This window comes from Lutra lutra, chromosome 8, assembly GCF_902655055.1.
Source record: "Lutra lutra chromosome 8, mLutLut1.2, whole genome shotgun sequence".
In the NCBI taxonomy this organism is placed as follows: domain Eukaryota; kingdom Metazoa; phylum Chordata; class Mammalia; order Carnivora; family Mustelidae; genus Lutra; species Lutra lutra.
This window is the reverse complement of record NC_062285.1, coordinates 26119028-26143736: the sequence shown is the minus strand read 5'-3', so window position 1 is coordinate 26143736 and position 24709 is coordinate 26119028. Positions and strand designations below refer to the sequence as shown.

The 24709-nt window shown below is 44.0% G+C and overlaps 1 long non-coding RNA gene across 1 annotated transcript; it reads left to right on the top strand.

Moving 5' to 3' along the window:
• The first annotated feature begins 1734 nt into the window (after window positions 1-1734).
• LOC125107800 (uncharacterized) lies at window positions 1735-21081 on the top strand. The gene is made up of 4 exons (XR_007129660.1): window positions 1735-1875; window positions 2185-2335; window positions 13101-13211; window positions 20069-21081. It is a non-coding gene; the product is annotated as an uncharacterized LOC125107800 (long non-coding RNA).
• Window positions 21082-24709: the final 3628 nt, after the last annotated feature.

Genomic DNA, 24709 nt, shown 5'->3' with positions numbered 1-24709 from the left:
GGAAAGGGAGAAGCAGGCACCCTGCTGAGCAGGGAACCCATGTGGGGCTGGGACCTAGGACTCTGGGATTGACCTGAGCCAAAGGCAGACACTTAGCTAACCAAGCCTAAAAAAAATTTTAAAGTAGGCTCCACACACAGCACAGAGCCCAGTATGGGACTTGAACTCACGACCCTGAGATCAAGAGTCAGATGCCTCAGCCACTGAGCCACCCAGGTGGTCCATCAATGGATCCTTTTTAATGATGTATGGAAAAGTAAGTGATAAAATGTAACAGAAAAAAGCAAGACTCTGATTTCAATATAAAGGATGCTCTCGACCATGTGAAATACTGATGGAACAAGCAAGAACGGAATACAGCACATGTTACCACGAGTCTTTTCTGCGTGGTGGCATTCTGGATGATGGCGGTCAACAATGCCCATGGTGGCACTTGCCCGCCATCTTGCTTGTTACTGTAGGTGATGGTAACATGCAGGGTTGTTTTTTGATACCTGCCTTGCTTTGGGGATGGGTCATAAAGTCAAAGTATTAAAAAAAATTAGGAGAAAACCATAGCTAACAAATACTGAGATTTGAACTACTATAGGTGTTGTTTTTTTGAAATTTCATTAACAAGCAGTGAGAGTAGAAATGAAAATAACCAAACAATATGGTTTCTCTACATCCCTTGCTAGAAACTGAGCTATTTCCAGTAAGTTAAAAAAAGCATTATTGATTGGACTTGTGCTCATGCCATGTGCCACAGAGCCTCCGGGGTCCTTACCTACTGGGCTGGATTGTATTCCTCACCCCCAGATTCCTATGTTGAGGCCCTAACCCTCAGTCCCTCAGAACACGATTGTCTTTGGAGACCCACCTTTAAAGAGGTGATTTAGGAGCACCTGGGCGGATTAGTAGGTTAGGTGTTGAACTCTTGATTTTGGCTCAGGTCATGATCTTATGGTTCTGGGATTGAGCCTTGTGTGGGGCTCTGTGCTCAGTGGGAAGTCTGCTTGAGGATGCTCTCTCCCTCTCCTTCTGTTCCCCTCTACTCCCCCCACCCACCCCTATGCTCACACACATGCTCATGTGAATACGTGTGTATGCTCTCTCTCTCTCTCTCTAAAGTGAATAAATAAATCTTTTATTTTTTAAAAAAGATATTATTTATTTGACAGAGAGAATGAGCACAAGCAGGGGGAGGAGCAGAGGGAGAGGAAGAAGCAGGCTGCCCACTGAGCAGAGAGCCTGACTTGGGGCTTGATCTCAGGACCCTGATATCATGACCTGAGCCAAAGGAAGATGCTTAACCAACTCAGCCTCCCAGTCATACCCAAAAAAATCAATCTTAAAAAAACTAAAGAGGTGATTTAGGTAAAATCATTTCATATGAGTTGGACTGGTGTCCTTATAAGAAGAAGAGATTAGGACACAGATACTGCTATGGATTGAATGTTTGGGTCCCCCCAGAATATGTTAAATCCTAACCCCCAAATTGGTGCTGTTAGGAGGTAGGGCCTTTGGGAAGTGATTAGGTCATGGAACCATCCTGAATGGGATTGGTATCCTTATAAGAGAGACCCCAGAGACCTCCCTCGTCCTTTCTACCATGTGAGGACACATAGAACCAGGAAGTGGGCCCTCACGAGGTACCAAATCTGCTGGTGTCTTGATCCAGGACTTCTGGCCTCCAGCACTGTGAGCAATGCGGGTCTAGTATTTATAAGTCACCTGGTTTCCAATCTTATGTTAGAGCAACCCAAATGGCCTCCTACGGACACACAGAGAGGGAAGAGCCTATGAGGACACAACGAGAGGCAGCCGTTTGCAAGTCGAGGAGGGACAACCCCACACGGCCAGCACCACGATCTTGGGCTTCCAGCTTCCAGAACAGTGAGAAAATATATTGCTGCTGTGTAGGCCACCCAACTGTGCTATGTTGTAATGGTGGCTCTAGCAAACTATGAAATACACACACATACACACACACACACACTCATTAAAATGTGTTTGTGTCCACTTTTGAGGACCCCAGACCCTCAGGACAGGGATGGTTATGGAGTAGTTCGAGGTAGGAAAAAGTGTGCATGCCAAGGTGGGCAGGGGGTGTCTAAGGCCCTGTGTTTAGGGACAGTGAAACAAGATGTGGATTGTTTTTTAAACTAGAACTTTCAACTGCTTTCCTTGGATTTCCTCCTGCAGGGCTCTGCGTTCCTGTCCCCATTCCCTCCTCTGAATCTGGTTACTCACCTCACTCATGGAGAGGGTCCTCGCACTAGTCCATGCAGACCATCCCACCCAGCTCCTGTCCCTGGGGCTAAAGGCCTTCCCACCACAAGAAGGGGCCCCAAAGGTAAGGTCAATGGCGATGTCAAAGGCAGTGGTCAGTTAAATTCAGACTTGGGGATGAGGCAGGTGGGGTTCATACCCAACAGGAGGTTGAGGAGGGGTCTGTCTTCTCAGGGCTGTGGGGCCTGGCCCTGCCTGGGCCTCCCTACTACCCACCGGCCATTCAGACTGGGAGGTTCTGCTGCCTTCTGTCCTCTCAGCACATGTCAGGCTGCTCGACTCTTTCCCCTGACGAGGACCTGAACAAGGGAGGCATTTTGCTTTCTTGTCATCGGGCCCTGTTTCTCATCCACGTCAGTGACCCGGTCTGGCAGGAGCCATGACAGGCCTATGGATTCCTGACAGCTTGGGATGTGCTTCTGAGCGAGGGAATTCTGGGCTCTAAATGGAATCCACATGAGTGCTCTGCACCTTCCCTTCGGCCAGCCAGCTCTAACTTGGCTTTGTCAGTAGGAACTTCTGACTTCCTTGGACCAGCCATGGCATCTCCCCAGCTGTAGGCCTAGAGTTTTTATGGCTTGTCATGGCTTTTATCTGAGAAGTTTAATTGATAACACCACAGAGCACCTAAAAATGGTACAGTAACCCCCATCTCTTGAACACCGAGGAGCTATAGACCTACCCCAGGGTCCACCTGTCCTGGGATTGGGGCACTGCCCCTCCTGGCCTTGTGGGCTGGCTGAGGGTCCTCCTGACCTTGTCACACATGGCAGGACACCCTCCTGGCAGTAATTCCAGGGAACGTTTCTGGTCATAGAGTAATTTTTTTCTTTTCTTTTTTTTTTTTTAAATTTTTAATTTTTTTTTTAAAGATTTTATTTATTTATTTGTCAGAGAGAGAGAGAGAGCAAGCACAGGCAGACAGAGTGGCAGGCAGAGGCAGAGGGAGAAGCAGGCTCCCCACAGAGCAAGGAGCCCGATGTGGGACTCGATCCCAGGACGCTGGGATCATGACCTGAGCCGAAGGCAGCTGCTTAACCAACTGAGCCACCCAGGCGTCCCATAGAGTAATTTTTTCAAAGGCGATAGAATGATTTGTCACCCATAATTGTAACTCCCCCTCCTTTGTTGGCTGACTTCTCATCCCTTTGCAGCCCAGCCCCGTGCTGGGAAGCCATGTCCAAATATGGTCAAAGGCCGGGACCCTGCTGCTTGTGAGCTATCCATTCAGCCATAAATTGGAAATTTTTCTTTTGTTTTATTGTGAAATGTGTTCCATTAGTACATGACGTCATAGGTAGTACAGTAGGTCTTAAGAAAAATTGGTGGCTCAATTGGTTAAGTGGCTGACTCTTGATTTCAGCTCAGATCATGATCTTGGGGTCCAGGGATGAAGCCCTTCATTGGGCCCCTTGCTTAGCGGGAAGTCTGCTTGAGGATTCTCCCTCTCTCTTTCCCCCCACCATATTCACATGCACATGCTCAGACTCTCTCTAAAATACATAAATGAATCTTTAAAAAAAAAAAAAAAAAGAAATGTTTGGGCTCTGGTACCAGACTGCCTGAATCCAAATCTGAGCCTGGCCAGTTGGAAGCTGTGTGAACTTTGTCCTGTTACTTAACAACTATGGTCATTGGTTTTCTCGTTTGTAAAAGGGGGTGATGATATTGAACCTAATTTCTTTTTTTTTTTTAATCATTCTCTGTCTTTATGAGTCTGCTTATGGTTTGTTGTTGTTGTTATTTGTTTTGTTTCTAGATTCCACATATAAATCAAAATAGTGTCAAATAGTATTTGTTAATATTATAGTACAAATAGTATTTGTTTTTCTTTGACATATTTCACTCAGTATAATACCTTCTAGGTCCATTCATGTTGTCAGAAAAGGCAAGATTCTTTTTTATGGTTGAGTAATATTCCACTGCAGATATATACCACGTCTTCTTTATCCATTTTCCATTTATCTAAGGATGGACACTTGGGCTGGTTCCATATCTTTTTTTTTTTTTAAGATTTTATTTATGTATTTATTTGTGAGAGAACAAAAGCAAGAGAGAGCACAGAGGGAGAGGGAGAAGCAAACTCACTGCCGAGTGGAGAGTCCAATGTGGGGCTCAATCCCAGGACCCTGGGATCATGACCTGAACCAAAGGCAGATGCTTAACGACTGAACCACCCAGGCACCCAGGTTGCTTCCATATCTTGACTATTGTAAATAATATTGCAACACCCAATATTGCCTCACCCAAAGTGCATGAGGGTTCCCTTTTCTCCATATCCTCACCAACACATTATCTCTTGTCTTTTTGGTAGTACTCATTCTGACAGGGGTGAGGTGATACCTCACTGTGGTTCTGATTTGCATTTCCCTGATGATGAGTGATGTTGAGTATTGTTTCATGTGTCTGCTTGCCATCTGGATACCTTCTTTGGAAGAATGTCTATTGAAATCCACTGCTCATTTTAAATTTTATTTATTTATTTATTATTTATTTTTAAAGATGTATTTATTTATTTTAGGGAGAAAGAGAGCAGGTATAGGGGGAGAGGGAGAGAATCTCAAGCAGACTCAAGCATGGAGCCTGACAGGGCTTGATCTCATGACCCCAAGATAATGACCTGACCTGAAACCAAGAGTTGGATGCTTAACCAACAGAACCTCCCAGATGCCTCCACTGAGGTTTTTAATCATTTATTTGTTTTTTGGTTTTAAGTTGTGTTTGAATGCTAACCCCTTAGAGGATATGTCATTTGCAAATATCTTCACCCATTCACTAGGTTGCCTTTTTTTTTCACTATTTTCTTATTAATTATTTTTATTAACATGTAATGTATTATTAGCCCCAGAGGTACAGGTCTGTGAATCGTCAGGCTTACATACTTCACAGCACTCACCACATTGCATACCCTCCCCAATGTCCATAACCCAACCACTCTCTCCACACCTCCATCCCCCCAGCAACCCTCAGATTGTTTTGTGAGATTAAGAGTTCCTTATGGGGGGTGCCTGGGTGGCTCAGTGGGTTAAAGCCTCTGCCTTCAGCTCAGGTCATGATCCCAGGGTCCTGGGATCAAGCCCCACATCGGGCTCTCTGCTCAGCAGGGAGCCTGCTTCCCTCTCACTCTCTCTCCCTGCCTCTTCGCCTACTTGTGATCTCTCTCTATCAAATAAATAAATAAAATCTTTAGAAAAAAAAAAAGAGTTCCTTATGGTTTGTTTCTCCCTCCCATCCCTATCTTGATTCATTTTTTCTTTCCCTACCCCCAAAGCCCCCACTCTGCCTCTCAAATTCCTCATATCAGGGAGATCATATGATAATTGTCTTTCTCTGATTGACGTATTTCGCTCAACACAATACCCTCTAGTTCCATCCACATTATCACAAATGGCAAGATTTCATTTCTTTTGATGGCAGCATAGTATTCCATTGTATATACATACCACATCTTCTTTATCCATTCATTTGTTGATGAACATCTAGGTTCTTTCCACAGTTTGGCTATTGTGGACATTGCTGCTATAAACATTCCGGTGCACATGCCCCTTCAGATCACTACATTTGTATCTTTAGGGTAAATACCCAGTAGTGCAATTGCCGGGTCACAGGGTAGCTCTATTTTCAACTTTTGGAGGAATCTCCATGCTGTTTTCCAGAGTGGTTGCACCAGCCTGCATTCCCACCAACAGTGTAGGAGGTTTCCCCTTTCTCCGCATCCTCTCCAATATCTGTTGTTTCCTGACTTGTTAATTGTAGCCATTCTGAATGGTGTGAGGTGGTATCTCATTGTGGTTTTATGCTTGATCTTAGCCAAAAGGCCAAGAAGCAATCTCATTGTGGTTTTGATTTGTATTTCCTGATGCTGAGTGATGTTGAGCACTTTTCCATGTGTCTGTTGGCCATCTGGATGTCTTCTTTGCAGAAATGTCTGTTCATGTCTTCTGCCCATTTCTTTTTTTTTTTTTTAAGATTTATTTTATTTATTTATTTATTTATTTATTTATTTATTTATTTATTTATTTGACAGAGAGAGAGAGATCACAAGCAGGCAGAGAGGCAGGCAGAGGCAGAGAGAGAAGCAGGCTACCCACTGAGCAAGGAGCCCAATGCGGGGCTCGATCCCAGGACCCTGAGATCATGACCTGAGCTGAAAGCAGTGGCTTAAACCACTGAGCCACCCAGGCGCCCCTCCTCTGCCTATTTCTTGGCTGGATTATGTGTTCTTTGGGTGTTGTGTTTGATAAGTTCTTTACAGATTTTAGATACTAGCCCCTTATCTGATATGTTGTTTGTGAATATCTTCTTGCATTCTGTCAGTTGTCTTTTGGTTTTGTTAACTGTTTGCTTTGCTTTGCAAAAGCTTTGATCTTGATGAAGTCCCAATAGTTCATTTTTGCTCTTGCTTCCCTTGCCTGTGGCGATGTTTCTAGGAAGAAGTTGCTGAGCCTGAGGTCAAAGAAATTGCTGCCTGTGTTCTCCTCAAGGATTTTGATGGATTCCTATCTCACATTGAGGTCTTTCATCCCTTTTGAGTCTATTTTTGTGTGTGGTGTAAGGAAATGGTCCAGTTTCATTCTTCTACATGTGGCTGTCCAATTTCCCCAACACCATTCATTAAAGAGACTTTTTTTCTGTTGGACATTCTTTCTTGCTTTGCCGAAGATTAGTTGACCATAAAGTTGAGGGTCTATTTCTGGGCTTTCTATTCTGTTCCATTGATCTGTGTGTCTGTTTTTTGCCAGTACCATACTGTCTTGATGATTACAGCTTTATAATAGAGCTTCAAGTTTGGAATTGTGATTGCACCAACTTTGGCTTTCTTTTTCAACATTCTTCTGGCTATTCGGGGCCTTTTCTGATTCCATATAAATTTTAGAATTATTTGTTCCATTTCATTGACAAAAACATGGTATTTTGATAGGGATTACATTAAATGTGCAGATCGCTTTAGGTAGCATAGACATTTTCACAATATTTGTTCTTCCAATCCATGAGCTTGGAATGTTTTTCCATTTCTTTGTGTTTTCCTCAATTTCTTTCATGAGTACTTTTCTGAGTACTTTCTGAGTACAGATTCTTTGCCTCTTTGGTTAGATTTATTCCTAGGTATCTTATGGTTTTGAATGCAATTGTAAATGGGATGGACTCCTTAATTATTCTTTCTTCTGTCTTGTTGTTGGTATATAGAAATGCAACTGACTTCTGTGCATTGATTTTATATCCTGACACTTTACCGAATTCCTGTACAAGTTCTAGCAGTTCTGGAGTGGAGTCTTTTGGGTTTTCCACATAAAGTATCATATCATCTGCAAAGAGTTAGAGTTTGACTTCTTCTTTGCTGATTCGGATGCCTTTAACTTCTTTTTGTTGTCTGATTGCTGAGGCTAGGACTTCTAGTACTATGTTGAATAGCAGTGGTGATAATGGACATCCCTACTGTCTTCCTGACCTTAGCGGAAAAGCTCTCAGCTTTTCCCCATTAAGAATGATATTTGCAGTGGGATTTTCATAGATGGCTTTGATGATGTTGAGGTATATACCCTTTATATCTACACTTTCCTCTAGAGCTGGTTTGGTGTTTACAAATTCCCTCAGTTTTTGTCTGTCCTGGAAGCTTTTTATCTCTCCTTTTATTTTCAGTGATAGCCTAGCTGGATATAGTATTCTTGGCTGCATATTTTTCTCATTTAGTGCTCTGGATATATCATGCCAGTTCTTTCTGGCCTGCCAGATCTCTGTGGATAAGTTTGCTGCCAATCTAATATTTTTACCATTGTATGTTACAGACTTCTTGTCCCAAGCTGCTTTCAGGATTTTCTCTTTGTCACTAAGACTTGTAAGTTTTACTTTTAGATGATGGGGTGTGGACCTATTTTTGAAGATTTTCATGGGGGTTCTCTGTACCTCCTGGATTTTGATGCTTCTTCCCTTTGCCACGTTAGGGAAATTCTCTACTATAATTTGCTCCAATATATCTTCTGCCCCCCCCCCCCTCTTTCTTCTTCTTCTGGAATCCCAATTATTCTAATATTGTTTCATCTTATGGTATCACTTATCTCTCCAATTCTCCCCTCATGGTCCAGTAGTTGTTTGTCTCTCTTTTGCTCAGCTTCTTCTTTTTTTTTTTTTTTTTAAGATTTTATTTATTTATTTATTTGACAGATAGAGAGGCAGAGAGGCAGGCAGAAAGAGAGGAAGGGAAGCAGGCTCCCTGCCAAGCAGGGAGCCCAATGTGGGACTCAATCCCAGGACCCTGGGATCATGACCTGAGCCAAAGGCAGAGGCTTTAACCCTCTGAGCCACCCAGGCACCCTTTTGCTCAGCTTCTTTATTCTCCTTCATTCGGTTCTATATCACTAGTTCTCTCTTCTGCCTCATTTATCCTAGCAGTAAGAGCCTCTATTTTTTATTGCACCCCAGTCATAGCTTTTTTGACTTCAGCCTGGTTAAATTTTAGTTCTTTTATTTCTCCAGAAAGGGATTTTATTTCTCCAGAAAGGTTTCTCTAATATCTTCCATGCCTTTTTTCCAGCCCAGCTAGCACCTTGAGAATTGTCATTCTGAACTCTAGATCTGACATATTACCAATGTCTGTATTGTTTAGGTCCCTAGCTTTTGGTACTGCCTCTTGTTCTTTTTACTGTGGTGAGTTTTTCCACCTTGTCATTTTATCCAGATAAGAATATATGAACGAGAGAATAAAATACAAAAAGGGTGCCAAAGACCCCAGAAAAATGTATGCTAACCAAATCAGAAGAGATCCAAAACTGGGAGGGGGGTGGCAAAAAGAAAAGAAAAAAAAAATATATATATATAAATATATATTAGACTGGTGAATAGAACAGAGCCACCCACTGGATTTTGGGTGTATTTTGGTCTCTTAGAAGAAACTATCTCCCATAATTTTAAAAAAGGAAAAACTTATATATACACAAAAATAAGGGTAAACATGATGAAGGGATGGAATATGACTATAAAGATGAAAATTTTTAAAAAAATTCTAAAAAAGGAATTCATAAGATAAACTGGTTGAAAAAAGAAAGATTAAAAAAAAGTGGTGAGAATGTGCTTAGGATGGAGACTAGAACAAAGCCCTGTGCTACATTTAAGGTATATTTTGATCTATTAGAAAAACTTGTATCCCAAAAATTTTTAGGAAAAATCCCCTATATGTGTACAAAAAATAAGGTTAAATACAATGAAGTATGAAATATGATTGTAATAATGAAGGTTTAAAAGATTTTTTTTTAGAATGGTATTATTAAGGTAAACTAGTTAAAAATGTGAAAAGAAGAAAGAGGAAAAGTTTAAAAATTAGAATAAGAAAAAAGTAAAATTTAAAAAATTTAATTTAATTTGCAAGACTGAAGGATCATGGGGAGAAAGCCATGAATTCCAAGCATTGCTTTCCCCTAGCTCTGGAGTTCTGCTATTCTTCTTGATCGGCTTGGTCTTCACTAGATTTCTTGCTGATCTTCTGATGGAGGGGCCTGTTTCAGTGATTCTCAAATATCTTTGCCCAGGCGGAACTGTGCCGCCCTTTCCATGGGCTGGGCTAAGTAATCTGCTTGGGTTCGCTCTTGGGAGCTTTTGTTCTCTGAATGCTTTCCATAGAGCTCTGGAGGATGGGAATGAAAATGGCGGCCTCACAGTATCCAGCCTGGAGGAGCTGAGAGCTCGGACCCCACTCCTCAGTGCGCCCTCAGAGAAAAGCAGTCAATCCATCCTGTCTCCCTGGTGTCCAGCTGTTTTCCAAGCTCACCTGGCCTGTAACTGAGCGTTTCTGTCTCTGGCGCACAGCCCCATTTGGAGTCTCCAAACCCAGGAGATTCCTACTGCTCTGCTCTTCCAGTGGATGAAGGTGGGTCTCCCTGCATCTGTTGCCTGTGGGGTTCCTGCTCAAAGAGTAGTGGCCTGACTGTGTCATGGATCACAGTTTAAGGTTACCCCGAGCTGAGAGCTCACTCCTGGGCTCTGTCTCTGTATTTGGCTTCCCACTCTGATACCTGTGAGCTCTGCTACAATCAGACACTCCCGATCCTTCTATGACCCCATGGGGCCTGAGACTGCACTGTCCCTGTGAGGGCTCCAATCCTGCTTAGCCTCTGGAGCAACGTCCTTCAGTGGAACACACTTCTAAAAGTCCAGATTTTATGCTCCGCTGCTCCACAGCTTGCTGGGAGCAGGCCCTTCCCACCGGGGGTCTATCTTCCCTTCACTTCGGATTCACTTCTCTGCAAGTCCTACCTTTCAGAAAGTGGTCGATTTTCTGTTGCTAGAATTGCTGTTCTTTTTCTCTTCGATCTCCTGTTGAGTTTGTAGGTGTTCAGAATAGTTTGATAACTATCTAGCTGAACTCCTGTGACTTGATGTCATCTTAGTCTGCTACTCCTTTGCCTTCTTGCCTCTCTCCATCTTTTTTGTTTTGTTAATGATTTCCCTTGCTGTGCAAACACTTTTTATTTCAGTGTAGTCCCAGTGGTGTATTTTTTTTTGCTTTTGTTTCTGTTGCTTGAGGAGACAGGTCCATAAACATGTTGCTAAGGCCGATGTCCTGGAGATGACTGCCTATCCATGGTATCTACTTTATTTTTTTTTAAAGATTTTATTTATTTATTTGACAGAGAGAGATCACAAGTAGACGGAGAGGCAGGCAGAGAGAGAGAGAGGGAAGCAGGCTTCTTGCTGAGCAGAGAGCCCGATGTGGGACTCGATCCCAGGACCCTGAGATCATGACCTGAGCCGAAGGCAGCGGCTTAACCCACTGAGCCACCCAGGCGCCCCATGGTATCTACTTTAAAGATTGTTATAAGGGTTGGAACGCCTGGGTGGCTCAGTCCATTAAGCACCTGCCTTTGGCTCAGGTTGATCTCTGGGTTCTCAGGTCAAGTCCCATGTGGGGCTCTGAGCTCCATGTTCAGTGGGGAATCTGCTTTTTTATCTCCCTCTAACCCTCCCCCCACTCGTGCTTTTTCTCTCACTCTCAAATGGATGAATAAAATTGTTTAAAAATAGATTTTTATAAGAGTTACATGAGTTTTAAACAATGAAAGTTCTTAGAATATTGCTGGGCATATAGGAAGCACTCAATAAATAATAAATAAATTCTTTTTTTATTGTGATGAAATACACAGAGCATAAAATTCACCATTTTAACCATTTTTAACTGTACACGTCATTGCATGAGGGTACGTTCTCATTGTTGTGCAGCTATCACCCCCGTCCATCTCCAGAACTTTTTCATCTTCCCAAACAGAAACTCTGCCTCATTAAATACTAACTCCCTATTCCTCCCTCTCTCTAGCCTCTGGTAACCATTGTATGAATTCAACTACTCTAGGTTCCTTCTGGAAATGGGATCAAATAATACTTGTCCTGTTGTGACTGACTCATTTCTCTTAGCATAATGTCTTCAAAGTTCACCCATGTTATAGCAGGTGCCAGAATTTCCTTCCTTTTTTTTTTTTTTTAGATTTTATTTATTTACTTGAGAGAGAGAAAGCATGTGAGAGAGCATGAGCAAGGGGAGGGACAGGAGAGGAGAGGCAGACTCCCCGTTGAGCAGGGAGCCCCACTCAGCTCTCAATCTCAGGACCCCGAGATCAGGACCTGAGCCAACGTCAGATGCTTAACCCACTGAGCCACCCAGGCATGCCAATATCCTTCCTTTTTGAAGCCAAGTAATAGCCCATTTTATACATATAGACCACATTTTGTTTATCCACTCATCTATTGATGGACATTTGGGTTGTTTCCACCTTTTGGCTTTTGTGAATAATGCTGCTGTGTATACAGGTGTACAAATACCTATTTGAGTTCCTACTTTCACTTCTCTTGGGTGTATATCCAGAAATGGAATTGCTGAATCATATGGTAATTTGGTGTTTTGTTTCTTTTGAGAGACCGCCATACTGTTTCTTGTAGCAGTCTCACCATCGCTCTTGTTTTTTATATACCACAGGCTGACAAATTCTGCTTTATGCCTATGTTAGGTCTTTTCTGAGCTGTAGAAGGATATACACAATTGCCTACTTAATCTCGTCAGCGAGATGTCTCACAGGCATCTTGAGATTAAACAAGTCCCAGGTGGAACCTTTTACCCCACCTCCTACTCTTCCCCATTTTGGGAAATGGCAGTAATGAAGCATCTAGTTGCTCAAGCTGGAAATTTTCAAGCAAGGCCAGTTTCATAATTTGGTAGACTCAGTGGAAAATGAAGACATGGAGCCTCAGCCAGGCAGGGAAGTCTCCAGTCTATTGCCCCATCTCACAGTGAATGGGCAGCCTGCAAGGGCCAGCTGGCAGCCCGGAGGCTGGGAGGTGCTCAGTGCCTGGATCCGGGGTGGCAGAGAGCCATCCACTGAGGTCCCTGCCAGCCCAACATGGGGACAGCTTGTGCACTCATCATGCACCCATGTAGCTGGCCCAACCTTCGATGAATCCTTGATTCCTGTTTCCCTCACCCTCCACATTCACTTTGTCACCAGGACTTGTAATTTCTATCTCTAAAATAAATCTCAGCCCTCTGCTTCTCTGTCTCTACTGTCATGACCCACCTCCAAGCCATCACCTTCTCTTTGTCTCAGACCACCCAGTGGGTCTTCTTTCCTCCCATTGGTACCTCCCACCACATTCCACATAAAAGTCAGAGTCATTGTTTCCACAAATGAATTATCCATGTTTACTGCCCAGTGTTAGAACATGGGCTCCTTGCCATACCTGAAACAAGATGGCAGCTCCTTACTATGGCATACAAGGGTGTGTACTGTCTGCTTCCACCTACTTCCTTGACTGACTTAATAGCTGTTCTCTTTTCTGTTCTTCTCCAGTCATGGTGTCCTGCTTTCTACACCTTGAAGGTGCCAAGCCTGTGATGGCCTTAGGGAAGGCTTTCTCAACCATGTCAACCATTGACGTTTTGGATAATTATCTACATAAAGGTTTGTCCTATGCAAACTGTAGGATGTTTATTTGCATCCCTGGCCTCTAGCCATTAGATGCCAGTAGGTTGTTCTACCACCATATTGTGTTGAGTACCAGAAAGTCTAGACGTGGACAAATGTTCCCTGGGTGGTGGTGGGGGGGCAAATTCCATATTCTTGAGAACAATTCCTTGCATCCTTGGGGTGCACTGGTTCGTCCCTCTGTCTAGATCTTCGCCCCGACATCTTGTACCACCTTCCTCCTTCTAGTGCTTTCTTGCCCTTCAGATATCAATTTAATGTCACCTTCTTAAAGAGACCTCCCCTGACCAACCAATATAAAACAGCCACTGAGTCATTTTCTCTGGTTTCATTGGCTGTGTAAACCCCACCCCAGTCTCTGATCTCTCTTTTAGGAAGTAATTTAGATCATTTTGTTGGGTGCTGTATTTCTAACATCAAGCATGGAACCTGCCACACAGCGGGGGTTCAGGACATATTTGCTGAATGAATGAATTCATGACACTTTGACTCTGCAACCTTGCTTGTTCCTGTATACTTGTTAGGTCATTTTCACATATTTCTAGTTTGTCCTCTGTTCTTCCTTTTTAAAATTGAAGGATAGTCAACCTACAGTGTAGTATTAGTTGTAGGTGTTCAATATGGTGATTCAACAATTCCCCATTACTCTGTGTGTATCATGATGGCTGTGCTCTTAATCCCCATCACATTTCCGCCCCACTTCCCCTCTGATAACCACCAGTTTGTCTCTTTTTTCCTTTGTCTGTTTTGTTTCTTAAATTTCACATGAGAATGAAATCATGTGGTATTTGTCTTTCTCTGTCTGACTTATTTTGCTTAGCCTTATGCTCTCTAGCTCTGTCCATGTCACTGCAAATGACAAGATTTCATTCTTTTTTCATGTCTAAGTAATATTCCATAGTGTGTGTGTGTGTGTGTGTGTGTGTGTACCCTATCTTCTTTATTCATTCATCTATTAATGGAAACTTGGGTTGCTTCCATATCTTGGCTATTGTAAATAATCAGCTTTTCTTTTAATACACATTTTTAGGGCGCCTGGGGAGCTCAGTGGGTTGAAGCTTCTGCCTTAGGCTCAGGTCATGATCTCAGGTTCCTGGGATCAAGCCCCCCATTGGGCTCTCTGCTCAGCAGGGAGTCTGCTTCCTCCTCTCTCCTTCTCTGCCTGCCTCTCAGCCTACTTGTGATCTCTGTCTGTCAAATAAATAAATAAATAAATAAAATCTTACAAAAAAAACCACCAAAAAATGCATTTTTAAAAAAGATTTTGTTTATTTATTGGAGAGAGAGTGAAAGAGAGAGAGAGCATGAGAGGGGGAAGGGCCCGAGGGAGAAGCAGACTCCCCACTGAATGGGGAGCCCCTCATGAGACTCAATCCCAGGACCCCAGGATCATGACCCAAGCATAAGGCAGGCACCTAACCGACTGAGCCACCCAGGTGCCCCAATCAGCTTTTCTTTTGATATCCTTTACTTTCCCTTTCTTATCCCCATTTTGCTTCCTGTTGTTTTTTTCTCTCTCTTCATTATGCAGCGGGTGATATTTCCCTCCATTACTTTGATTCAACATCTTCCACAACAGAAACTCAGACTAGGATAACAGGATGCAGATAAGGTTTCAGTGAAGTTATCCCTAAGGAACAAGATCTGATGATAAGAGCTTGTTGAACTGTACATGACAGGAGGGTCTCCCGGGACATACAGTTCCAGGAATTGACTGGAATTGGAGAAGACAGCCCTGGTGGGAACCTAGGTGGCCCTCTCGCTCTGTCTCTTGTCTTTCCTTCCCTCTGAGTCTTGGCTTTATTCTTTATAAACCAATCCCCCAAGCCTCTCTTCATCTGGCAACATCCAATGGTGCTGCTGTCTGCACCTCATTAGGCTGTATTAAGAAATCATGCAGACTGAGCTAAGAGATCCTTTTTTGTTTTTAAAGATTTTATTCTTTATTTATTTTTGCACGAGAGAGAAAGAGAGCACGAGAAGTGGGGGAGAGACAGAGGGAGAAGCAGACTCCCCTGCTGAGCAGGGAGCCCAATGCAGACTCAGTTCCAGGACCCCAGGATCAAGACCTGAGCCGAAGACAGATGCTAATGGACCGAGCCACCCAGGCACCCCTGAGCTAAAATATCTTAATTCCAAGTTCAAACGTCTGCAGAGAAGATTCATTAGCTCAGGCTAGGGTGGAAGTTTTTCTTACTGTGTGTCTACTATGGGCTGGGTGCTCTCCGGGTGATGAGGGTCCAGTAGAGAACAGAACAGACAGAATCCTGTTGTCACTAAACTTATATTTTTATGTTATTTACTCTACGTTTTTGACTAAGCACCTATCAAGTTGCAAGAGACATGCAGCTGTAATTGCATATGGTGATAAATTCGTTCATTTTTTAGTGAACTTTCTAGATGGCTATAGGAACATATAGTAAGGGCACTTGATCTGCTGAGCGGGGGTGTGGGGCTGGGGAAATTTTTTTTGATGGGAATTAAATTAACTTTATTTTTTAGAACAGTTTTAGATTTACAGGGAAATTGTAAAGACAGTACAGAGAGTCCCAGATATTTCACGTCCAATTTCCCTTATTATTTACATCTTCCACCACCGTGGCACGTTTGTCATGTATGGTGAACCATTATTGGTATATTATTATTAAGTCAAGTCCGTATTTAATTCACATTTCCTTAGTTTGTACCTAATGTTCTTTTTCTCTCTCAGGAGCCCATCCAGGATATCACATCACATTTATTTATTTTTAGTTTTTAAATTTTTGTTGGTAAAGATTTTATTTATTTATTTGTCAGAGAGAGAGAAAGCACAAGTAGGGGGAGTGGCAGAGGGAGAGGGAGAGGGAGAAGCAGGTTACCCGCTGAGCAGGGAGCCCAATGTGGGCCTTGATCCCAGGACCCCAGGATTATGACCTGAGCCGAAGGCAGACACCTAACCAGCTGAGCCACCCAGGTACCCCTCACATCACATTTTGTCGTCATATCTCCTCTATGAATATGAAAATTTTCTTAGACTCTTCTTGCTTTTGATAACCTTGACAGTTTTGAGGACTACTAACAAGTTATACTGTAGGAAGCCCCCCTACTGGAATTTTTCTCGTGGTTAGGCTGGGGTAATGGTGTTACAGGGTTACTTTCAACATGACTTATCATTGTTGATATTGACCATGATCACTTGGCCGGTACAGTTCTTGTCACGTTTCTCCAGGGTGGAGGTACCTCCCTTCCCTCTTTACCTTTCCATGTTATCAACTTTGGAAGGAAGTCACTATGTGCAGCCCACATTTAAGGGGGAAAGGGGCTCTACCTCCTTGACGGTATTGTTGGATTTTTAAAACTAGCTTTAATGAGGTATAATTTACATACCACAAAATTCACCTGTTTCAAGTGAACAATTTGATGAATTTTCAGAAATTTATACAATTGGGCCGGGGAGCACTGGTCTTTGAACTGGCATCCGAAAGATAAGGATAAGTTAAGTAGGCAGAGGAAGGGAAATACTATTTCAGGCAGAGGTAACAGCACATTCAAGCCCCTCAAGGGAGCATGGAGCATTCCAGGAACTTTGGTTCACCCAGAATCACCCAGAAAAGGTAGAACATGTCACCATCCTTCATTTAATATGCTTCGTAAATATTTTCTTCAAAACATTTAAAAGTCAACAGCCTTTTATTGCCTGAATGTATCAACTTTAGTTCTTTGAAACACTTCTCTGGAACAGCTCAGCCCCTAATGGTTTATCTAAGATTTTACTATAAAAATAAGTAAACATTAGGGCAGTAAAATGCGGAATGGTCCCTGAGGAGAAGAAAATGTCATAAAATTTCCTTCCCATTCAGGTCTTGTTTAAACAAGAATGTAAAGTGCAGGTACTACTTCCTTTCTGATAAGTCCTTGATTTATTTCCCTTTGGAACAAACACACCAAAACAAAGTGGGAATGGGGAAGGTAACTCAGAGGTAGAGGAAGGAAGGGAACTATACTCTGAAATGTGTCCGAGACAAATTTAGCACTGAAAAAAATCCAGTTAGCAAATACACTGCAAGGCTTTTTCCATGCATAAAGTAGACAAGAGGTTCTCTCAGAACTTCTGTGGTGCACTGGGAAGTCCGGGCGCGTATGGGCACCCTATTAGTCTGGATAGGCCGGGAGTGCTGCAGGAGCAAGCAGACCACATATTCTTAGTGGCTTACTCCGATAGGTCCTTGCTTGTTGGAGGTCTGGTGGCTCTCCTGCAATGATTGATTCAGGCCTCTAGGCTCTGTTAATCTTGCCATCGTGTCATCTTAATCCTATGTCCTCAAGGTTTGCCAAGGAGGAGGAGGAGTGAGTGTGGATGACGCCGTAGGGGATATCATGGGGTGGAAATGGGATATATCATTCCTGCCTGCATCCCTTCAGTAAGAACCTGGTTACATAACCAGAGCCTTAGCACGCAGGACGTTGGGAAATGTAGTTATCTCGTGGATGCAGGAAGAAGAAAATAAAGTGGGATTGGATGAAGGCATTTGCCATAGGCTTCTAAACTTTTTTCATTTGATGTGTTTCAAATGATAAAATATGTGCTTGGTATAACAAGTGAAACACAGGTGTAGAAAAGTGAAACTAATTATCTCCCTACTTCCTGTCAGCTCTCACTCCTCCCTGTCTGTGGATCCTGCCACACCTTCTTCCTTGTTCATATGACTGTATTCCACATACATGGGTGACTCAGGGGAAATGAACTCCTGGCAGACACTTCCGGTCTGGAGGTTTTCATGATAATGCTTCTAGTTGCTAAGAAACACTTGAATGAATTCTTCATCCAAGAGGTACCTCATGCTGACAGAGGAGAGAGAGAATTTTGCTGGAATTTAAAATTGAGTGCTTTTGTTTATGTTGGTCTTGGCTTTTCTACAGTTCTTTGGCATTCACACCTCCTCTGGGAAGGCTCTCCCAGCTCCCTTTGTCACTAGGAGAGGCTCTGCCTCTGAATGGTGCCAGCAGCCATGGAATCAGAAAGATCTGGGTTCAAATCCTGACTCTGCCTCCTATAATTTCTGTGACTCTGGACAAGTGATAAAGTCCTCCAAGCATCATGGAAGCATAACCAGTTCATATTTGAAAGAAATCGAGAACCTAGGACTTGGGGGTATTTTCAGTACTACGAGATAAAGTCTACTCTTAAGTCTTGGGTGGCTAGACGTCTGGACATCTTAATGTGCACAATTAGAGACCAAGGCAACTGGTATTTAAAACCAGGGGTGCCTGGGTGACTCAGTCAGTTAAGCTTCTGCCTTCGGCTCAGGTCATGATCTCAGGGTCCTGGGATCGAGCCCCACATCGGGTTCCCTGCTCAGTGGGGAGCCTGCTTTTCCCTCTCCATCTGCCCCTCCCCCATTCATGTGCTCTCTCTTTCAAATAGATAAATAAAATCTTTTAAAATATAAAGAAAATAAATTGTGCACAATGTGATTAAGAAGCTGAGGTAATCTTTTATGAAACAAAGTACCATAAGATGGGGAGGAAAGGGAGAGAAAATCCAGACTGGAAAATGTTAGTGGGCTGAGGAGGATTTGGAATATTCATTTAGGAAGGAAAGAAGAGATATAAGGAAATGAAGATCGGACGATGTAGAAGTTATTAGAAACATGTTGAGACTGATCAGGCCAGATTGCTCCCAATTTTCCTCTTCATTAGTTATGCATAGCTCCCATCAACAGGGACACAGTCCTGCTGTGCGGACCTTTTTTGTTAATGACCCAGTGGAACAAAAGGTTCCCTGGAACTTGGAGGTGTTCCCAGAGAAAGGGATGGGGGTCTGCTCGGTGTTTTAAGGCTGTTTTGCAGATGAATGTAACCTGGGCCTAAAAGAGGAGCCTGGTTAAGGGCAAGCATCCAATTTTGCCAATGTCGAGAGGGTGGTAGGAAGAAATATCAGCAACCACAAAATTAGCAACAGGAAGATCCTGTCAAAGAACTCTGAGGACAAAGGACAGGGAGCCAAACACAAAAACTTGGGCATCGCCGCAAATATCCAAAAGAAAATGTACAGAAGAAAAAAAAAATCAAGGGTCCATCAGTAAGGGTGTGGTCAGGAAAACCAGAAACCACTTTAGCTATTTCAAAGTAAGAGGGAATTGTCTTAAAGCGGTTGAGAGGGCTAGGAGAGCAAAAAGGTAGAAAGTGTTGTTACCCAGAGATTGGAAATTCCGGGAGTTGGGACTGATCCCATGCAGTTCAGTTCTGGACGCTGAAGGCTGTCTATCACCCAGTGTTTTAAGAACAGCTTGGCAGCTTTCTGGTCTTTGTGTTACCCACCTATATGGCTTAGCCTAGAATCCCAAGCCTTAATTCTGTACAGTTCCCTATAGGTGCTCAAGACTCTGACAATGATAAGGTAGTAATGGAGAGGCTATGAAAACTCGTCCATGGTGTCTCAAAACTTTGGCCTACTAGTGGCCATTAACACAGATGGGCTGCCGAGAATCGCTCTCTTGGTTTTGCCTTTCTCTGATTCAGGCCGGGGGTGCATTTGTTCTGTGACTGGCTGCCATTTGTATAAATGTGAAGAGATGGTGTGGGGAGGCCTTTCGTGGTTCTAGGTAGTTCCTCCGTGAACATCTTTGTTGTAAGCCACGTTGCTGGGTAGCTAATTGACGGTAAGGCCATTTTCCTGTAAAAGATTAAAAAAAAAAATAGCTGGTTGACCGTTTGGTTTGACAGTTTGTTGGTTTCATCAATGGGTTTTATTTCTTCATTGACGCAGTACTCCCATTTTTATTGTATATAAATCTCAGCCCTCTTAATGGTCTATATAGCGCTGTAAAGTTTTGAACCCACATTTCCCATAGAACTTTGGACCATTTATCAATGGACATCTGATGATATGCCAAGAACAAACAACAGCATAGAGGCTTTCAAAATGCAGCGGCTTTCCCAGGGCAACGCAAAACTTGGGTACAAACATGTGTCGTAGTATTTGGAAGCCGAAACCTCTCTTAATGAAGAAAGACATTTTAGCAAAAAAAAAAAAAAAAAAAAAGTGTGCCGTCAATTCAGGAAATGAACCAACATACAGAAAAGGAGAGAGAGGGAGAGGAAGAAAGAGACAGAGAGAAAGCATAATATTATAGAGGAGAGATTTTGAAGACTAGTGCTTAGGTACAACCCATAAGATAAAATCAGTTATTTGTGCCACCTAAGCCTGAATCTACACACATGTTCAATGTGTTCAGATATTTTGTATTTTGCAATAAAGTCCTTTTACATGTGTTATACATTTTTTCGTGTTTCATTATGTGGTTTTTAGTGAAGATGCCTCTTTGCTATTTTTGTAAGTTTGTCTTGTATGACAACGTCGCTTGCCCGCCGAGCAGGTGGCGGAGATGCTGGTGGGGAAGATGCTGGCAGCGACGCCAGCGGACACAGGAACAGAGCACGGTTCTGCGCAGCCGTCTGGAGTGGCGCCCTCTCTTCCGGGCAACCGCACCCTGCTCATCCTGTCCTCTTTTGCACCCCTGGGCCTGTCCTGCCAGCGCTGTCCCTCCCACCCAGGCTGGAAGTGCAACCCTTGCTTTTCCCCATTCTCTCTTGCACCTGCCGTTGACACATGTGGTGTTAACATGGAGCCCAGCATCCCCGACTGATCCGCCATCAGCCGCGGTTCTGTTGGTGGAGTCCGTGGTTTTGTGAGGAAGTGCTAAGTGATGGGTTTTCTGCTCTTAAGCCCCACTTGCTACCCTGGAGTTTCTTCTTTGTTCCTCACCCACCACCTAAGATGGGAGATTATGCATCAAGAAATAAATGTTGCCACTGAGTCCTCTCCCCAAGAGCTTTCCAGTCTCCCTAAAGTAGGGTCAGGGGGTGCCCGGGTGGCTCAGCTGGTTAAGCATCTGCCTTCAGCTCAGGTCATGATCTTGGGGTCCTGGGTCCATCGGGCTCCCGGCTCAGTGGGGAGCCTGCTTCTCCCTCTCCCTCTGCCTGCTGCTCCCCCTGCTTGTGTTCTCTCTCTCTGTGTTGAATAAATAAATCTTGAGGGGAAAAAAAAAAGTAGGATCAAGTTCCCCAGCCTGAGAAGTCTGTTTCAGACTTGGTGTGATACCCAACTTGTTCTGGAATCTACTGCCAGTCACTGAGTAGGGTTCCCTCCCCCCAGCCCCATCCTCTCTGATCCCACATTTAGTTTCCTCCTTCACAAGGTGCCACTGCTCAAAGCTTTCTCGGCAGGGACCGTCTTAGAGCAAGTGTCTCCCAACACTTCCTGAGCCCAGCTGGCCCAAGGAAGGCGGCATTCTAGACAGCTTCTTGGAGAGTGTGTTCTGGAAGCCTGAGGTCACTTCTGCGTGTGATTGCTGGGAACGCCCAGACCTGGGAGCTCCCGCCAGCTGATGGAAGGCACGCAACTTTTCCCACACAGTGTGGTTTGCAGTTTGCAATGCTTCCTACATCCTAACACACATTGTTACCTTGATCCTTACGTTTGTGATTTTTCACAGATGACAAAATTGGAGTTTCAGGGATTAGTGTGTTGATGCCTGCTCATACAGTAGAAAGTTGGGCAAGAAATCCACTCTAGATAGTCAGACTTTGACTTCTAGACCCTTCTCCCCATACTGAAGAAGGAACAGACTAAGATGGAAACCATAACGAGCGGGAGTGTTTACAGAGAATTTGACCTTCCAAGGTAAAAAGATGAATTTGGGGCACCTGGGTATCTCAGTCGTCGAGCGTCGGATCGTGAGATCGAGCCCCATGTCAGCTTCGCACTCAGTGCAGAATCTGCTTGAGATTCTCTCTCTCCTGCCCCTCCCCCTGCTTGTACGCTCTCTATAAGAAAAGAAAATCTTAGGGGCACCTGGGTGGCTCAGTGGGTTAAAGCCTCTGCCTTCGGCTCAGGTCATGATCCCAGGGTTCTGGGATCGAGCTCCGCATTGGGCTCTCTGCTCAGCGGGGAGCCTGCTTCCTCTTCTCTCTCTGCCTGCCTCTCTGCCTACTTGTGATCTCTGTCTGTCAAATAAATAAATAAAATCTTTAAAAAAAAAAAGATAAATTTACCCTTCCGAGCCTGCTGATCAAGGAAAGGAAGAAGATGGGGTAGACAAAGGAGAGGTTTAAGTATACATCATAACTCACGTGAGCCTTGTTTTTCCTGGGCCTTCATTTCACAGGCTTCACTGCCCTGAGAATATTCAGGAAGAGTCGTGGAATCGATGAGTTTGAATGGTTGTTCTCTTCCTTTATCTAAGCATTTTTGCATCATTGGAGTAATAGAATCTTATTTATTTTAGTATGTAATGTATTCCTATCTCTCAGGGAAGATTGGGAGACAGAACAGTCTAGTGGGGGGAAAAAAAGCACAGGCCTTGGATTAATAATCAGCTCGCCTTTGCTGACTTCTGACTTTGTCACAGAGATGGTTCTAAGCACCTGACTTGTGCTGACCTGTCATAATCCCTGGAGATAAGCACTATCCGTGTTTTATTGTACAGGGGGGAAATGAGCATTTACAGAGATGAAGTAACTTGCCTGAGGTCACACAGCTAGTAAGTGAGGGGTTAAGATGTGAACCCAGGCCGTGGGACTCCAGAGCCCAGATTGTCAATGCCTCCCGCATAAGGTCAGGACATTGCTCAAAGTCTCTGAGCCTCAGGATCCTTATCTTGACACTGGCGATAAATACACACCATGCCCCGTGGTCCAATGAAAGAGCAGGCTGGGGGCGCCTGGGTGGCTCAGTCGGTTAAGCGTCTGCCTTCAGCTCAGGTCGTGATCCCAGGGTCCTGGGATCAAGTCCCACATCGGACTCCCTGCTCAGCAGGGAGCCTGCTTCTCCTTCTGCCTGCTGCTCCTCCTGCTTGTGCGCTCTCTCTCTCTGACAAATGAATAAATAAAACATAAAAGAAAGAAAGAAAGAATGAACAGACTAAAGCATCTGGTGTGCAGTAGGTTCTTAGAGATTGGCTGTTATTATTAGCACAGTGGAAATCTGCCTGATGGTTCTTCTGAATGGAAACCGGGATGTGGACCCTGATAGCATGTAGACATATAAGCATCCGGGCCCCCCTCTAACAAGCTCTGTGATTTTGGGGAAGTCGCTTCACTTCCCTGAACACGTGCCTCATTAGTAAAGAGGAGAGGATAATAATAATACTTCTCTGTTAGGGTTGTTGTAAGGATCACATGAGATCATGTGAGCTTACCTGGCACCTGGAGCGGGTTCAGTGCATGTGAGCTCTTATTATTTGTTAAAGGTACGATTTTTTAAAGAAAGCCTCTTGTGAAGAGTGGTGGGGTGGGGGTATGAAAGCAGGGTATGGTAGTGGAGGAGCCCCTCCATTGAGGCAGCTATTTCAGACATTTTCCAGGGATGCCTGGGTGGCTCAGTTGGTTAAGTGTGTGCCTTCCACTCAGGTCATGGTTCCAGAGCTCAGCCGGGAGTCAGCTTCTCCTTCTCCCTCTGCCCCTCCTCCTGCTCGTGCTCTTTCTCTTTCTCTCTCTGACAGATAAATGGACAAAATTTTTTTAAAAAATTGATAAAAAAGAACATTTTCCAAAAGTAGCATATTTTGATTTAAAAAAAAAATATTAGAGGGGCGCCTGGGTGGTTCAGGGTGGGTTAAAGCCTCTGCCTTCAGCTCAGGTCATGATCCCAGAGTTCTGGGCTCTCTGCTAAGTGGGGAGCCTTCTTCCTTCTTTCTCTCTGCCTGCATCTCTGCCTACTAGTGATCTCTGTAAAATAAATAAATAAAATCTTTAAAAAAATATTAGAAAAAGCAGCTCTGTTCAATATGTGATTGAGGGAAGAGGAATTTGACTCTAAAATTCTCAAAGAAGGTAGTAGAATGTGGTGTAGTTTCAGGCTCCCGTCTCCCAAACCAGATTCATCCCTCTGATGCTAAATCTTACGTATTCTTTCGGAAGAAAAGGGGAAGAGGACTCGAAAATATATTGATTTTTTTCCCTGCTGTGACACCCCTGGGCCCTCCGTCTCGAGTATGTCGAGAGTTGCTGACCAGACTTTATACCCCCAGGATTCAGGCCTCATCTGGGGCTGCTGTAGGGCTGGTGAGGCAGATCCTTGTTCTAGCTCCAACCCTGAAAGGCGTATTTATCTAAGAGTTTATTTATTCATTTTGAGGGGGGGGGGCAGAGAGGGAGGGAGAAGGACAAGCAGACTGGGGCACTGACTGCAGAGCCTGAAGTGGGGCTTGATCTCAAGACTCAGAGATCATGACCTGAGCCGAGAAGAAGAGTTCAATGCTTAACTGACTGTGCCTCCCAGGCACCCCTGCAGGGCAGTTTTTAGCACAGCAAGGCCACCCATCACCCTTTTGGACATTGAGGGTACTCAGGAACCTCCACAGTGGCCCAGCGTGGGGGTGGGGATGGGGATGATCCAAGATTCTGTTTCCTGGAGGGAAAAGGCGGGTCAGCAGGTGGGTGGCATCCATGTCCTGGGGGAATTACCCAGTAGCCCCTGCTGGACTGCAGAC